The 16,749-nt window shown below is 42.7% G+C and overlaps 1 long non-coding RNA gene across 4 annotated transcripts; it reads left to right on the top strand.

Annotated features, from left to right (window-relative positions):
- Positions 1 to 116: 116 nt before the first annotated feature.
- Positions 117 to 16,516, top strand: LOC105466087 (uncharacterized). Of its 4 annotated transcripts, none has more exons than XR_011607812.1 (4): positions 117 to 303; positions 2,943 to 3,032; positions 4,450 to 4,548; positions 16,399 to 16,516. It is a non-coding gene; the product is annotated as an uncharacterized lncRNA (long non-coding RNA). The 4 variants fall into 4 exon arrangements; XR_011607813.1 differs by having other exon boundaries at positions 117 to 307; XR_011607810.1 differs by having other exon boundaries at positions 117 to 317.
- Positions 16,517 to 16,749: the final 233 nt, after the last annotated feature.

Genomic DNA, 16,749 nt, shown 5'->3' with positions numbered 1-16,749 from the left:
GGATGAGAGGAGAAGACACATGGAAAAGAAGGAGAAGAAGGAGGAGGGATAAAAGAAAGAAAAGGAAGCAGAGTTCACGGAGGAAAAACCCAAGGGGTGGAGGCGCACTGGCCTGGGAGGAAGGGCGGGCGCAGTCTCAGATGACCAGTGTACGCTTGCTGAGCCAGCTCTGTGGATGCCCCTTGAGTAGGACCCAACCCTGCCCTCGAGGAGTTCCAAGTTCAGCGGGGAAGATGAGGCAGGAACGGGGCAGACCCCTCTATAGCCTTCCAGGAGAAGATGCGTTTGAGCTGGGACAGGAGGGTAGGTAAGGATAGGTAAGGTCACTCTTGGCAGAAGGAGCCACCTGCGGGGAGTGAATGATCTACCTCTGCCTCTTTCCTGATGTTTTAAAATCCACCCCTCCCCCACCACCTTCATAAGCTGTTCCCTGTGGACCTGCTCACCAGTGAGGGAGAATGAACTGTGCAGTCCCACAGTCTGGGTTCAGGTTCTGAACTCTGGCAAGTTACTTAGCTGCTCAGTGTTGCAAAACAGGTGTAATCATAGCCTTACAGGACCTCTGTGAAGATTAAGTATGATGTCTCTGGCACACTGGTAATGTTGATAAACGTTAGCTGTGATTATCATTTAATAAATGTTTCTGGGAGTGGGCAGATATTTATTGAGCATTTATTAGAACCCCGATTCTGCTAGCTGCTGGGCAGAAGGAACAAAAATAAGAGAGAGATTTAGACCTGGTCTGGAGGACTCATAGTCGGCCACCGTAGTCTGATTATTTGATCATGAAACCTTATCAGCAAAAAAATGTTTTACGGGTCACCCTGGTATCTGTATCTTTTTTATATGTTATGATTTTTGTTTGTTTCTAAATTACACATGCGTACTTTGAGAACAGATTGGCATGATGGATAAAAGGTGGCTGCTGGAGTCATCCTGTGTTTAAATGTTGGTGTGACTGCTTTCTGGCACTTTCGTGTCAAGTGCTTGGATGAGAGCCTGGCCGCAGTAAGTGCTCAAGGGCTGCCGACTGTTATGATCATTACCTCTTCTACTATTAAGTCAATTGTAAAGCATGCACATTTTAAAAGCATAGGATTTTGGCTTATATTTATAATCCTAGTGCTTTCTCCCTGCATCCCAATGTGTTCCAGGTATGCCAAGTGCATGAATGAAAGCCGTAATCATAAAGCAGGATGCCCGATTATCACAGGTGGCTTGTGATCCCAAGTCACAATGTGCACATTGGAATTACCTGAGATGTTTAGAAACCATCCCAATACCTAGGTCCCACCCCAGAGATCACAATGTCGTTGATCTGGGTTACAATCTGGGCATGGAGACATTTTAAAAACCCAGTCTTCTAATGAGCAGCTAGGGCCAAGAGACACTGCCTTCCATGAACAGAGCCCCATAAGTAGGTCACAGAACTCAGGAGCCCCAAGAAGGAGGTAACCTCTGTGGGCTGAGCAACCAGGGAATACAGGCAGAAAATCATGGATGTTTTCAGGAAGATTTGAGCTGGTATAACTGCTGCCAAAGAGATACACTCCAGCTGGAAAGAACCATAAGAGTCCAGAGGAAGAAGCAAGTGCCTCCAGAGAAGTCAAGAACAGCTTTGGGATGGGGAGTGATAGTGTTTGACTGAACTTAGAAACAGCCTATTATTACCAACTAAAACAGCCTAAGGAGGTAACCTGCCACTTTTGCTATCTCTCCACCTTCTTCAGATGTCTCCACTGCTCAAGAACCTGCAATGGTCCCTACTGTCTGCTCCAACAAGCCCCCAACTCATTGGCAAGGCTTTGACAACCCTCCATCTCTAGCCCCAGCACACTCTCAGCACCTCCCTCCCTCAGCTCTGCCCACCTGGTCTCTTTGCTTTCCCCAGAGTAGATCACCCAAAGGCCTGCTTTGCTTGGGCCTGAATATCTGCTGGAAGGCCAGCTCCACCACATCTAAATCCCTTCATCCACAAATGTGATAGTTTCATGTAATAATAATAATAATAAACCCAATGTGTGCAGAGTCCTTACTTCTGAAGTGTTTTCCCAGAGACCACTTCATTCTTTTTTGGATTATGAAATAGAAAGAGTAGGTATTATTGTTCCCCTTTTACCGAGGCAAAATTGAGGCTCAGAGACAATGTAGATGACCATCCCAAGGTCACTAACAGAGCCAGGGTTCAAATGAAAGCAGGTCCCTGGGCTCTGCATTCCAGGCTTGTGCATCCACCAAACAGACTGCCCTGAGTTCATCTCAGCTCTGCAGCCTCTTTACAATTATGCCCCCGCCTCCCCCATGCCATCAGCACAAGATTGGGCTTTGGGTCATGCCTTAACCCCAACATGTGGTCATAGCAGAATTCATAATTTTTAAGTCAGGTGCTCTGGCCCCTTGTCTGACTCTGCAGGTGAAAACAACTCTTTCTGCCTTGAAAAAAGAACGGCATGTTGATAATGGTGATGTCATATTAAATATATTTATCTATCCCTTTCTCCTGCTATTTCCCCTTGTCTCTTTCCCCGACTCTGGCAGACACTATGCCTGTGTTTATTACTCAGATAATGGTGTGGGAGAAAAGCAGCACTAGCCTGCCAGTGCCCACTGTTGGTGCCTCCATAGGCCTGTGAAGACAGTATGTCAGGGGCCTCTTCAGAGAAACACTGGGAGATGAGGAAATGATAGGAGCATAGGTGTTGTGTGCTAGATCTCAAAGGTGGGCATGAGGCTTGGGAAAGGGAATGGCCAGATAGTGAGTATGACAGGTAGGGCCTTATATGGCCTTGTGGAAATCCTTGGGTCCATTGTGGCTGAGGTGTGGTGAAAGGATTCTTGTGCTCCAGCAGTGACAAGGGAATAGTGGGAAAATTGCCAGACTTGAAAGGGTCAGGTAGACAGGTATGAAGGGTGGTGCAGTGATGGCCTTCATCCATGGACAGATGATGGGGGACCAGAGGATTGATAGAGGCCTCAGAAAACACCTTGCATGGTCAGAAGACTGGAGTGGCCCCACAATATCTTGGTTATATGTAAGTATGTAAGTCCCCTAATACATAAACCCACTTAGGTATAATATATTAGCTTGAGTACAGACTATGCTGCTAGAACAAAAAGAATTAAATATACAGTGACTCAGTCAAGTAGATGGGCAGCTCTGCTTCACAAGGCTATCCAAGGACACCCACTCTTTATAGCTTATTGCTCCCCTACACCCTAGGATGCCATCCTTATTTGCATGGTCAAAACCGCCTCACCAACTTCTTCGCCATATGCAGCTCATGGAAAGGTGAGAAAGAAGAAATGGAGGGCTAGTGATTTCTTTTAAAGAAAGTATGATAGATGTAGCACATATTACTTCCCTCACATTCCATTGTGAAGAACGAGTCACATGGCTACAGGGCAGGAAGGCTGCAGAGTCTGCAGTGATAGCCCTATGTCATTCCAGATATTGGTACTTGTGTCTTCTATCTTTTGTCTTTCACTTTTGCTAGAGGTTTGTCAATCTTATTGACTGATATTTTCAAAGAACCAGCGCTGCTTCACTGATTCTTCTGTTTTTATTTTCCTGTTTTCAATTTCATTGATTGCTGCTCTTACCTTTATTATTTCTTTCCTTCTGCTTGCTTTGGGCTTATTTTGCTCTTCTAAGTTCTTTTTTTTTTTTTTTTTTTTTTTTTTTTTTTTTTTTGAGACAGAGTCTCGCTCTGTCACCCGAGCTGGAGTGCAGTGGCCGGATCTCAGCTCACTGCAAGCTCCGCCTCCCAGGTTTACGCCATTCTCCTGCCTCAGCCTCCCAAGTAGCTGGGACTACAGGCACCCGCCACCTCGCCCGGCTAGTTTTTTGTATTTTTTTAAGTAGAGACGGGGTTTCACCGTGTTAGCCAGGATGGTCTCGATCTCCTGACCTCGTGATCCGCCCGTCTCGGCCTCCCAAAGTGCTGGGATTACAGGCTTGAGCCACCGCGCCCGGCCTCTTCTAAGTTCTTGAGTTGGGAGTTTAGATTATTGATTTGAGATTTTTCAATGTAAACATTTAGTGCTATAAATTTCCCTGTTAGCACCCTTAGCTGTGCCTCACACATTTTGACATGTATTTTCGTTTTCATTTAGCTAAATGTATTTTTAAATTTCTTTTGCTACTTCCCCTTTGATCCATGGATTATGTTAAAGGATGTCGTTTAGTCTACAAGTGTTGGAGATTTCCTGTTATCTCTCCATTGTTGATTCTAGTTTAATTCCATTGTGGTCAGAGAACACACTTTGTATGAGTTCAATTCTTTTAAGTTTGTTGAGGTTTGTTTTAGGGCCCAGGATATGGTCTATCTTGATGAATGTTTCATAGAAGGTTGAAAAGGATATCCATTCTGCTGGTTTTGGATGGAATGTTCCATAAATCTTTCTTTTTCTTTTCTTTTCTTTTCTTTTTTTTTTTTTTTTTTTTTTCAGGTTCTGACTCTGTCATCAAGGCTGGAGTGCAGTGGCACAATCACAGCTCTCTGCAGCCTCGACCTCCTGCCTTAGCTTCCCAGTTAGCTGGGACTACAGGTACGTGCCACCATGCCCAGCTAATTTTTTAAAATTTTTATATAGATGGGTTCTTGTTATGTTGCACAAGCTGGTCTTGAACTCCTGGGCTGAAGCAATCCTCTTGCCTCAGCCTCCCAAAGTGCTGGGATCATAAGTGTGAGTTGCTATGTCCAGCCCATAAATCTTGTTTATGTGCTATTGTTTGATGGTGTTGTATATTTTTTATGATTTTCTGACTAATTGCTCTGTCAGTTGTTGAAAGAGACATATTGATATATCTAACAATAATTATACATTTGTCTATTTCTCCTGTCAGTTTTTGCTTCACATGTTTTGCAGCTCTGTTGTTTGGTACATACACATTTAGTTTTGATATGTCTTCTTGGTAGATTGATTGTTTCATCATACATAATGTCTCTTTCCATCTCCGGTAATTTTTCTTGCTCTGAACTCCTGCTTTTCTTTAATTCATGTTTGCATAATATACCTTTTTCCATCATTTTACTTTCAACTTGCCTAAATTGTTATATTTGAAGAGAATTTCTTATACACAGAATATAGGTGGATCATGTTTTTAATCCACTCTGCCAGATTGCTTTTTATTTGGATTATTTAGACCATTACATTTAATGTAATTAGTGATACATTAGGGCTTAAGTTGCCAATTTATTGTTTCTGTTTGTTCTGTTTGTCATTTCTCTGTTTTTGTTTTTGTTTTGTTTTGTTTTTCATTCCTGTGCTCCTGTGGGTTACTTGAACACTTTTTAAAATTCCATCTTGATTTATCGATAGTATTTTATTAAGTATATCTCTTTGTATAGCTTATTTAGTAGTTGCTCTGGGTATAATATATGCACAACTTATCACAGTCCACTGGGGTCAAGATTTTATTCATTTGGGTAAAATATAAGAACCTGCTTCCCTTTATGTTCCTTTGCTCTCCCCGCTATACTGTAATTGACTGAAAGATTCTCTCTACATGTGTTTTGAGCCACATCAGTGTTATAGTTTTTGCTTTAACTGACAAATATAATTTTTAAAATTCAAGAGGAAAAGGAAAACTTATTGTACTTCCTCATATTTTTGCTTACCATGTTATTTTTTTCTTCCTACTATTCTAAGGTTGTTTCTCGTATTGTTTCCTTTCTAGCCTTTTTGTTTTAGGGTAGGTCTGGTAACAAATTACTTTCATTTTCTTTCATCTGAGATTGTCTTGATATACTCTGCATTCATGAAGAATATTTTCACTAGAGTGAGAGTTCTAGTGTTGACTAGATATTTTCACTAGTGTTGACAGTTCTTTCTTTCAACCCCTGAAAAATATTGTACCATTTCCCTCTAGCCTCCATGGTGTCTAATGAAAAATCTGCTGTTATTTGAATTGTTTTCCCCTAAGGATAAGGTGTCATTTTTTCCCCTGGCTGCTTTCAAGATATTTTATTTGTCTTTGATTTTTCAGAAGTTTAATTATGATGTGTTTCAGATGGATTTCCTTGGAGTTTTCCTATTTGGGACTCACTCTGTTCTTGAATCAGTAGATTTATATCTGTTGCCAAATTTGGAAAGTTTTCAGCCATTCTTTCTTCGACTACTTTTTTAGCCTCACTCTCCTCCTCTCCTTCTGAGTCTTCAATGACACAAATGTTAAATCTTTTGTTGTAGTCCTACAGGTCCCTGAGGCTCTGGGTTTTTCTGTTTGTTTGGTTGGTTGGTTGGTTTTAGTCTATTTTCTATTTGTTCAGATTGGGCAATTTGTATTGTTCTATTAAATATCTTACAGCCCACTGATTCTATTCTGCTGTTGAGATCATCTGCTCAGCCTTTTATTTGAATTATTATACTTTTCCATTTCTCCTTTCCATTAGTTCTTTTTTATATCTTCTGCTCTATTGTTGAGGCTTTCTATTTTGTCACTACTTCAAGCGTGTTGATAATTGCCCAATAAAACATTTATATTTTGGTTGCTTTAAAATCTTTGTCAGATAATTTTAACACCTTTGTCTTTCAGTGTTGCCATCTATTAATGTATTTTTCATTCAATTTGATGTCTTCCTAGTTCTTAGTTTTGACAAGTGATTTTCTAATGAAATCTGGACATTTTTGCATTATATTATGAGACTCTGGCTCTTATTAAACTTTCTGTTTTAGCTAGCTTTTTCTGTCAGTGCTCCATCAGGGGAAGGAGAGACACTGCATCATTCATGATCTGTGGAGGTAGAAGCCCAGGTTTCCCACTCAGCCTCATTGGCACCCAAGTTATGGGGAGGGAGTGCTCCTCATTACTGCTAAGTGGTATGGGGTTCCTATTCCCCAAACTGTCTCCACTGACATCATGGTGGGGGAGAGGTGCACTACCAGATAAGGAAGACAAAGGTACTGACTTCCTATTCAGCCTCTGATACCATTCCAGCAGGGGTGCTGGATGGCTTGTTATGGCCTTAAAAGGGGGTAAGTCTAGGCTTGCCACTTGGTCTTTGCAGGTTTGAGTTTTTCCTGCGGTGTTTGGCTAGAGTAAAGCAGCTATTGGCTGAAAGCTTTCAGTCTTGCTAGGTACTTTCCTAGTACTTTGGCTAGAAAGAGGTGGCTTTTAGGGGGCTTTTGTTGTCTACACTCTTGGCTGCTTCCAGGTTGCTAGCTTCTTCAGCTGCTAATCTGGAACATATGAGCCAGAAGGGAAACTCACGGAATTCACCCCATGTTGTGTCATTCTTCAGATTCCAAGGCCCTCAAACTGCCTGCCTTCTTCTCTCCATCTTTCAAAGTCTTCTTATGTTTGTTTTACACCTAATGTTCAGGGTTTTTAGTTGTACTGAGGAGGAATATAAAAAAGTATATTTTCTCCATCTTCCTGGAAGCATACATTCAATTTTAAGGTTATAGAAATTAAGAGAATAAGACATGGTGACCTAGGTACAGGAATAACAAAATGACCAATCAGTAGAGTCTAGAAACAAACCCATAAACTGAGATTTATGGCAAAGTGGAATTTCAGAGCATAGAAAAAGGAATCTTTTAACTAAATGATGCTGTGATAATTGTGTATTCCTATAAGAAAATAAAATGAAATTGGACCCCTACCTAGTATATTTGTACGTATACCAAAAATAAATTCTTGGATCATTGGCCTAAATACAGAAGGCAAAACAATAAAGAATTTAGAATATAAATCATATGTATAAATATATAGATATTCTAGACCTCAGAATAGGAGACATTTTCTGAACACATTGTAAGAAATGCCAACTATAAAGAAAATGATTGATAAATTGTATTACATTAAATTTACATTAAGAACTCATTGATCAAGACTTTTGGGCCGGGCCCGGTGGCTCAAGCCTGTAATCCCAGCACTTTGGGAGGCCAAGATGGGCAGATCACGAGGTCAGGAGATCGAGACCATCCTGGCTAACAGGGTGAAACCCCATCTCTACTAAAAAATACAAAAAGCTAGCCAGGCGAGGTGGCAGGCGCCTGTAGTCTCAGCTACTCGGGAGGCTGAGGCAGGAGAATGGCGTGAACCCGGGAGGCGGAGCTTGCAGTGAGCTGAGATCCCGCCACTGCACTCCAGCCTGGGTGACAGCGAGACTCCGTCTCAAAAAAAAAAAAAAAAAAAAAAAAGACTTTTTTAAGTAAAAAGGCAAGCTCCGTATCCAAGAAAAGGTTTTTTGCAATGCATATAGACACAAATGATTCATATCCAGAATATACAGAGAGCCTCTAAAATGAATAAGAAAATAGACAATCAGTAAAATAGTGGGCAAGAGATTTGATCAGACACATTACAAAAGAAGAAACCCAAATGGCCAATAAAGTTTTGAAAAAGTGCCCAGCATCATTAACAATCAGAGAAATACAAATTAAAACCTTCATGAGATACTTTCACACACTCATCAGATAGATAGACTCTAATTACCAAGTCTGACAACACCAAGTATTGGTGCTGAGGTATAGCAATGAGAGTTTCCATACGCTGCCAGTGGATGTGTAAGTTGGTACAACCACTTTGAAAAATCATTTGGAATTGCCTACGAAGGGGGAATATTTGCATTCTTCATGACCCAGGACACAAAAGTGAATGCTCATGTGCACCATGTCATGTATACAAGCATTTTTCATAATAGAAACTAGAAAACAATTCAAATGTCTATCAGAGTAAAATCGATAAGTTATAGTATACAATATAATACTACACAGTAATAAAGGCTATGAACACCAACTATATGCAATACCATAGTTGAATAGAAAAATATTATATTCAACAAAAGAAGCCAAAAGCAAAATAAATTTTATTGCATGGTTTCATTTATATAAAGATCAAAAGAAAGTAAAATTAAATTATATTGTCTAAGGATGCACACTGGGGTGGTAAAAGTACAAAGAAAAGCAATGAAATTATTACTGAAAACGTAATGGTTAACTCTAGCAGACAGGAGAAGCTGTGCCCAGAAAAGGGCTTGCACACGATGGGCAGGGAGACTATGAAGTGCTGGCGGTGCTCAATTTCTTGACCTGGCTAGTGGTTTCACAGACTTTCACTTTATAATAATTTGTTGAATTGCACAAAGAATTCAGAGGAACAGAATTGAGGAAGGAGTCAGTTTATCTGGTGGTGGTCAGATGGGTCTGTTCTTCCATTAGAAGCAGCCTAGGCAGGTATTAAGTGTATGGCCTCTGAGGCCAGTTCACTTGTATTCAAATCCTCTACTTGCTGTGTGATCTTGTGCAGTTTGCTTAATCTCTCTGTCCCTTGATGGTCTCATGTGCAAAACAGGGATGACAATACCTAATGTGAGGATTAATAGGTCTTAGGCATCCAGTACACAGTACATGAGCTTTGTTAAATAAGTAAAACTTCATATATTTATTCAACATAAAAATTCCTTGCATCCCTGTGCCATGCTTGGCCTTTTGACAACCCTTCACAGGCCAATAGACCTGGACCCAAGGGTGCAGCTACAGAGCCCTCAGAACTGGGGCTCCACCTTAAAGTCAGTGCAGCCACCTGTTGCAGAATCTTCCTCCAAAATCCAGATCAGATTGCAGAACTGGGCCAGGCTGACCCCACAACTTAGCCAGAGAGTCCCAGCCCAGGGAGGGCAGCCCTGCAAGCACTGGAAGCCAGGCAGGCTCTCACTGCCTGCCTGTTTCTGCAGCTGGGCCTGAGGGTATAGGGCAGCCTGGCACCAGAACCCAGGCAGCCTCCTCTCCTACTTCAGGGCTTAGAAGAGTGGAGGGAGGGCAGACTGGAAGAAAAGAGGACCAGGGAGTGTGGAAGAGCCCAGGTGTCTCGAACGCCTTTCATCCTTTCCACAGAGGAAGTGGCAGAAACAGAAGAGTGGGGGTGGTGTTGGTGAAAAAGCAACCAAAAGCAGAGAATAAGGCCAGCCCAGAAGGGCTTTTTGTGGGGTCTTAATTAAGCCTGGAGGCTTGCTTTATTGTTCCTTTCAGGGTGGAACATATGTTTAGGGCCTGGCTGAGGTTTGGGAATGAAATTTCAATGGTGCTGGGACCTATGGTCTGTAGGGGAAAGGCAGGAGAAGGGGGTCGACAGTTCATAAGCCATACAGGAACCAACAGTGTCTCCAGCCCAGCCTCTCCCAGGTCACCTTCTGCTGGAGCAGGAAATAAAATGACCAGGAAAGGTAGCAAAGCCCCCACCCCAGTGTGAGGCAAGTTCATGGGATAGGACAGAGCTACCTCTATCTCCCAGCTCGGTGCTTAGGCAGCGTGACCTTCAGTGGGCCTCAGTTTCCCCATGCATGCTATTCAGATGGGGCTGTCTGGGACAGTAGACAGTCACTAGTACCTGCCACCACCATAAGAGGAGCCACCCATGAGACCAGACAGCCCAATATTAAGGGCGTGAGTTCAAGGTCAGTCACACTGCCATACAGATGCTTGCTCTGCGGCTCACCAACTGGGTCACCTCGTACAAGTAACTCAGTCCCTCTGAGCCTGTTTCCTCATCTATAACATGGGGGTGATGATTCCCATCCTCTGTGTTTGCAATGGGAATTGATGAGGACGACAGTATCAAGCACATGAAGCCTGATGTGGTTTGCTGTTACCTTCAACCCATTGTTATTACTAGTGACCCTTCCCCTCCTGGAGCCCTGATGGTGCAAGGACAGAAACACAATTCCATAAGGACATTCAGAGTCAAGTGAAAATTTAGACGATCAGAGAGGACCACAGCACAGGCCCATCTAGGCTGCAGGAGCTCAAGATGAAGAGTGAGCTCTGGAGATGAGAAAGTCTTGCAAAACCCAAGTAAGTCAAGGGCAGGGTGCCCTTGCAGGCAATGGAATTAGCATTGGCAGAGGTGTGAGGCTGGGACTCTAAACGACATGTTCCATGACAGAGGTTGACCTGGCAAGATGGAGATCATCTTGGGGAGTGTTAGAAGAGGAGGTTTGGAGAACTATTTGGGTGCTATGGTTTCAATGTTTGTGTCCCCGAAAATGTGTACATTAAAACCTAATCCCCAAGACAATGGTATTTGGAGCTGGAGACTTTGGGAGGTGATTAGGTCATTAGGGTGAAACTTTTATGAATGGAATAAGTGCCTTTATAAGAGAGACACAAGGGAGCTCATTTACCCCTTCCACCATGTGAGGATGCAGCCGGAAGGTGTCCTGTATAAGACAGGAAGAGGGCTCTCACTAGACACCCAACCTGCTGGTGCTTTCCTCTTGGATTTCCCAGCCTCTAGAACTGTGAGAAATAAATTTCTGTTGTTTATATACTACCCAATTTATTGTGTTGTATTATAGCAGCTGAATGGACTAAAACATTCTTCAGAATATGAAACATAAATACATAATAAAGCCAGGACTCTGGGCACTTCTTTCCTCAGCTACCCAAAGACACCCCTGGACTCAGGGATTTCCAAGATCACCCCAGCTCTTACATTCTCAGTCTGTGACTTGAACAGTAGGCCATAGGAAGCCATAGAAGTTTTGGAGCCTGCAGGCACTGTGGGGACAGCAGGACTCCAGCCAGTGACTTAAGCTACACAGGATCTGCCTCTGAGGCTTAGGATGGAGGAACCTAACGGAGGATGGAGGCCTGTGACAAGGCACTGATCACAGAAACAAGTGTGGAATCCTCAACAGTGCGAAGTCCCATGCCTGCACGATGCCTGTGACACCAACGCTGACTGCAGAAACAAGTATGTGAATCTCCAACAGCACAAGGTCCCACCTTGGCCCTGCCTGGGAAGCCACAGAAGTGAAGCCAGCTCTGGGGGTCAAATGAGGCCTCAGGCCAGGTGGTAGGCACCATGTGCCCCCCAGGGAACCTCTGCCCTTCTGAGCCTGACCGTTCCCCAAAATGCTGCCACCTGCCCAGACTTCTGCCTTCCAGGTGGTCTGAGTGCCACCATGAGTCAGGGTGGGAGAAGGTGGCCTCTCCCTCCCTCCAAAGCTAAGTCAATCAATCATCTTGTGTTTCCAGAACCCTTTCTGTCTGCCACAACCAATGGCCAAAAGAGTCTCCCTGCTGAATAGCAAGTGGGCAATGCTATGTGTTCACCACACCATTTCTTATTCCTGGGCACAAAGGAAAACCATATTTGCCTTAAAATAAGATCAGGGCCATGTGACTGAGTTCTGTCCAATAGAAAAAGGATGGCAGATGCATAAGCCACTTCCAGACTTTGTCTTTAAAAACATCCCCTATGATCCCTGCTCTCTCTTTTCCTTATATAGTGACCATGGAGGTCATGTGTTCTAGATGATAGAGCCCAAAGAGGAAAGGCCCACCCAGCTCACATCAGACAGCACGGCATGAAAAATAGCCTTGTGTGTCAAATCCCTCAGGTTAAGCATTTTTGTGTTTGTTGCAGCAGCATGGCCTAGCTAGCTGGACTGATATGTTACCATTCGCTGAGCATTTATTATGTGCTAGGCCCCAGACGAAGCATCACACACACACCTCTCTCCAATCCTTACCATATTCTGCAAAATGGATGGTGTTAATATACCCATTTTATGACAAGGTTCAAAGTACACAATTAAGTGACTTGCCCAGCAACTGTAACAGCTAGAAAGAGGCAGAGCCAGGGTGTTTGTCTCTAAACACATGCCCTTAACCACACATTGTGCTTGAAGAAGTTGAGTGTCCAGTTGGGAGCACGGGATGCTGCCTGCAGCAGGGGAAGGCTGCCTGTCAGCCCCAGGAGTTAGGAGGAAGAGAAGAACTGGAATCTTTCCAATAGGAAAATGTTGGGCCACAGTAAATGCTTAGAAACAGTTTTTGCAACAGAGCAGCCCACAGTTCCGGGTCTTGGTGGCTGATAAACACACCAGAGCTAAGAATCTCTGTTTTAACAATTACTATGGGCTGTGGAATGAGCCACTTTGTCTTTCCCACCAGCAATATGAGAAAATAACTCAAATGCTACATTCAGAACACAACTCATTAGAAAGACAACAGAATATGAAATCCCAGCCCTTTGGAAGGCCTAGGTGGGCGGATTACTTGAGGTCAGGAGTTAAAGACCAGCCTGGCCAACATGGTGAAACCCCCATCTCTACTGAAAATACAAAAATCAGCCAGCCGTGGTGGCACGCCCCTATAGTCTCAGCTACTTGGCAGGCTGAGGCAGGAAAATAGCTTGAACCCAGAAGGCAGAGGTTGCAGTGAGCCGAGATCACGCTACTGCACTCCAGCCTGGGCAACAAAGCGAGGCTTCATCGCGAAAAATAAAAATTAAAAAATAAAATGAAATGACAGCTTTTCTTAAGCCTCAGAATTTTGGCAGCAGCCCCAAAGGCCCAGAACAAAGTGACAGAAGCTCATATTCCCCAGTTCTAAAGTGGGATGCTAGACAACCTCTACAGGATATGTGTGGTTGTAATGCCAAAACTGGGTCTGCCAACACTGGTCCATCACCCACCTCCATGCCATAAAAACAAAGACAAAAAAAATGTTTGAAGATGTGGAAGAGTCCAGTGAAGGAGAATTTTTGGAGAGATTTGGCAGCGTGCTGGGCATTCTGGCACCTCCAGCCAAGTTAAGGAGTTTCAGGAAAACCACATAGAGAGTTTTTGACACATGTTCTTTAGCATTTGAAGGAGGTAGATGTGTGAATTGGATGTGTCCAATTCACATTTGAAAAGTCTAAGAGAGTCTGCATTGCAGCTGCCCTAGTTTGGCGGAGTGAAGAGATGCAGCTACCCTGGGAACAGCTACTGCTTCCAGAATCTGGATGGGCAAAGGATCCCTAAGTTCCTAGCTTATATGTGGAGGCTGAAGAAGGAAACGAGGCTGGGTCACCTTGAGAGTGTGAAGGGACCAGGTGTCTCCCCAGATACCAAGGGCTAAGTGATGACTTATATGGGAATAGCAAGTGGGATAATATCTGTGCCTAAGGAACTATAGGTAAGTGATCCTTAGTGATAAGACGGTCTCCAAAGACCCCAGAAAGCTACCTCTACAGTGAGACAATCAGCATTTGGAATGGCCACACCCAGAGAACACCCGCACCCGGTGACAACTAGAGCAGCTAAGCAAGAACTATCCTGTGTCTTCCCACTCTGAAGAATAAACCAGCAGCTGGGAGGGCAGGCAGGGGAAGGAAAAGAGAGCAGTTGATAACGCCTCCCACCCACACACTTGTCCCACGGCGGAGTACTCAATCTGCTGTCGGTCTGAGCTGAGGGAGAGGGAAAGCTCTAAATAAAGTTGGAGTTTTAACATCACACTGGACTCAACATTCTAATGTTTGGGGAAAGATGCTATTCACTTGTTACCTGTTGGTGACTGGGATAACCTGAGAACAGCTGGAGATTTCACCCAGGGGCAACAAAGAATAAAAGAAGAGCTGGTTTGGAGGGGAAGTGGGGAGAACCAATATAGCTGCTTCCTATTTGCGTCTTGGTAAGTGCAGTTCACCCAGAATCCAGTTATAGATACACAACTATGGAATGAGGGTCGACAAGGGAAAAAAAGCAAAATACAGAACAGTATATAGCATGGTGCCTTTTATCTAAGAAAGGGAGAATTTAAGTACAAACAAGAAGAAATAAATGAATAAATTTGCTTATATTTTTAACAAAGAAAGGATAAAACAAAAACTAATGAAAATGGTTTCCAATAACAGGACAGAGGAGACAGTATTGGAAATTAATCTTCTCTGAAAATACCTTGTTGTAGTTTTGACTTTGGAGCCATCCTACATAATTATAAAACAAAATTAAATGTTCAAATTAAAAGTAACATCAAAAATAAAAGACCCAATGAATCCTATAAACTTTACTGCTATGGTTTGAATATTTGTGTCCTCCAAAACTCATGTTGAAATTTAATCTCCAATGTGGCAGTATTGAGCAGTGGGGCCCTTAAGAAGTGATTGGGTCTTGAAGGTTCTGTTTTCATCAATGGAATTAATCAGTTCATGGATTAATGGATTAGTAGGTTAATGAATTAATGGGTTATTGTGGAAGTGGAACTGGTGGCTTTATAAGAGAAAGACCTGAGATGGCACACTCAGCCCATTGCCATGTAACACCCTATGCTGCCTTGTGACTCTGCAGAGAGTCCCTGCCAGCAAGAAGAACCTCAGCAGATGCCTCTCCTTGACCTTAGACTTCTTGGCCTCCAGAGCTGTAAGAAATAAATTCCTTTACTTTATAAATTACCCAGTTTAGATATTCTGTTATAAGCTACAGAAAACAGACTGAGACTACTGCATATCAAGGTTGGGGCTTAACCACAGAGAATTAGTTCAAGTGATTTTAAAACACAGTAATTTGTCATAAGGATTTTTAAAACTTCAAAAATATCTTAAATTGTATTTAGTAAGCCTATTTAATAATAATATTGATTTGTTAGTTTGAAATTATTATTATTATTATGCATAGTGAGATAAAGCAAATAAGTAACTATGCTAATATAGTTAGTAGTCAAGATTTTTGCAGAAGAGAAAAGAAGTACAAATATAAATTCAAAGAATTTAACTAAAATGCATGGAATGCTAAATTAAAATGGAATTATCAGTAGAGACTCATGATGTATTCTCCCTTTAAAAAAACTATAAAAATAAATAATTATAAAAAGCAGCCTCTGTTCTTATACTAACTGAAAAGGCCTACAAGTAACAACCAACTCAGTGGCAACAAACACCCTGAACCCTCAGATTGTGAACTCTAATTACCATTGCCTCCTAAGAGGAATGAGGGCTCTGTAGAGAAAAATCTAGCTGTATACATGGACAAGAAATATACAAAGTGAATCTGAGTAGCAGGGAAGCTACCGTGAGGACTCTGCCAAAAGAACAGAGAAACCAACCTGAAAGGACTTCCACTGGCCAAAAATGGAAAAATGTGGACATTAGAAACAATAATGACTGCATTGGGTTGAAACTCATCTGTGAGTACATATCTGAATCTGGTTCTGATGATTGCCTTGTCTTTTCAAATTGCTTTTTTTTCTTGCCTTTTAGTATGCTTTGTTATTATTATTATTTTTTTTTTGAAAGCCAATGTGATGTATCAAGTCATAGGAAGGGAGGGAAATAGGCCTTTGGAGTGAGGAGTTATGTTATGTTAATTTAGCTAGGAGCTGAACTAAGTTTACTGTTTGCTCTACCTGTAGGCGCCTTAAGCTTCCATTCCCTGTAGTGTCTTTGTTGGATTTTTCCCCCTCTCCTGTTATCTTTGGGTTTCCCTAAGAACTCCTTCTTAAATACAGTCTGTGTCTTATAGCTCTGGCAGTTACAATCCACTGTTACTAGAGTCCTGTTGATGTAAAGTGAGAGGAGAGGAAGCAATCTGTAACCTCATGCAAATCTCTTCTACTGGGCATAAGTCACTGGCCTGTGACTGCCAGAAGTGCTCCTTAGCTTTTTGTTTTTTCTCCCCTTAGGTGAGACAGGAAGGCTGGAGGAGGCCGGAGTTGCCCTGAGGTATATAAGGCTCTCCCCTAAAGAGCAGGCCTTAGTTGTGAAGAACACTGGACAGAAGGGGATTTCTCTTAGATCTTCACCTTGAGAACCTGGTGAGGTTACTGAAAGTAAAACCATGAAAGTGTGGAGACTCCCCTAGGCCTGGGCCCCCAGGAGTGTCTCACTCTCAAATTAATACACATTCAGTCTCCAGCAATTCATCAAAACTACCATGTAAGTGTACCTACCATTGCTCCAGGAGTTTCTGCTCAGATAAGCCAATTCTGCTTGTTCCTCTCTATGTACCTGTCTCTCCAGGGTGGTGGTTTGCC

This window comes from Macaca nemestrina, chromosome 9 (genome assembly GCF_043159975.1).
Source record: "Macaca nemestrina isolate mMacNem1 chromosome 9, mMacNem.hap1, whole genome shotgun sequence".
NCBI classification, from domain to species: Eukaryota; Metazoa; Chordata; class Mammalia; order Primates; family Cercopithecidae; genus Macaca; species Macaca nemestrina.
The sequence above is the reverse complement of the archived record's forward strand: the minus strand, read 5'-3'. Positions and strand labels throughout refer to the sequence as shown.